The following is a 1,212-nucleotide window of genomic DNA, read 5'->3' on the forward strand; positions in this document are numbered from 1 at the left end:
AGGATACGGGTGGGGGAAGCTAAAATAGGGGGAGAACTAAAATAGAGGAGAAAAAAATTGTAAATGGGGAGGAAAAACGCTCAAATAAGGGGAAACCCAAGAGTTTGGGGCAACTTTTCCCATGCCAAGCGTCCGACTGACGCGCCGGCGCCGGATCCTGCCGGGAGCCCCCCCAAAAGATGCTGGCAGAGGGGTGAGGGTAGGGGGGATTAAAAAATAAATCCCCAAGAAGGAGAAAATCACCTTAAAATGCAGCGTTTCCCATGGGTGGTGCAGGGCCGGGTAGGATCCGGCCAGAGAGCTGGAAAACAATGTCAGGAAAATCCCAAAAAATTGCTGGGAGAAAACAAGCAGCGTCTCGGCCTCCACCTCGCAACCCTTCCCGCAGTGATTTTGGGGCTTAGTTTGGGAGGGCTGGGCAAAAAAAGGGGGGGAAATTCACTTTTTTAAATTTCTTAAAGATTAAATTTCTTTAAGTTCTGTCTGCCGGCTTTAATCCGTCCTTTTTCGAGGGTAAGGGGGAAGAATCCAGCCCCAAATGCAAATAAATCGGAGGCTGGGACGGAAAACTCTCCCTAAAAACTAAAAATGGGGTAAAAAACCCTAAAATGAGGATTTTGGAAGTGCTGGGGGAACAGCAGAGGGGGTCACCCCGTGGCAGTTGTGGGATTTGGGGTGTGTTCCCAAAGTGCTGCTTCCCAGGAGGGAATATTGGGATTTGGGGTTTAGAAAGTGCGTGGGGGGAAAGGGAGAGTGGTGGGATTTGGGGATTCATGGGGGATTGGTTCCCATTGCTTGGCAAGGGCGAGATCCAGTGGGATTTGGGGTGAGCTGAGGTGGGGAATGGAGTTAAAGAGGAGGGAATGGAGTGGGATTGGGATTGGAATGGGATCCATTTTGGGATTATGATTGGGATTCAGAGTGAGATTGAGGAAGGGACGAGGTTGGGATGGGATTCATTTTCGGATTGGGATGCCGATTAAGGTGGAGACGGGGATGGGATTGGAATGGGGACAGGAATGGGAGCGGAGCGGGTCGGATTGGGGCTCACTTTGGGAATGGGATGGGATTCGGATTCAGACCGAGACTGGGATCGGGACAGGATTGGGGCGGGATGGGGTTGGGGCAGGGCAGGGAAGGGGACAGGGAATGGGACGGGGATGCCGCTGCGGAGCGCGGGGGTGGCGGGGAGGACGGTGATGGAGTTGGTGG

General features: G+C 53.0%; 1 protein-coding gene across 1 annotated transcript in view; it reads left to right on the forward strand.

Annotated features, from left to right (window-relative positions):
• Positions 1-1,212, forward strand: part of EPHA2 (EPH receptor A2) — a 10,246-nt gene that overhangs the window by 362 nt on the left and 8,672 nt on the right.

This window comes from Corvus brachyrhynchos, unplaced genomic scaffold, assembly GCF_000691975.1.
Source record: "Corvus brachyrhynchos isolate BGI_N302 unplaced genomic scaffold, ASM69197v1 scaffold215, whole genome shotgun sequence".
In the NCBI taxonomy this organism is placed as follows: Eukaryota; Metazoa; Chordata; class Aves; order Passeriformes; family Corvidae; genus Corvus; species Corvus brachyrhynchos.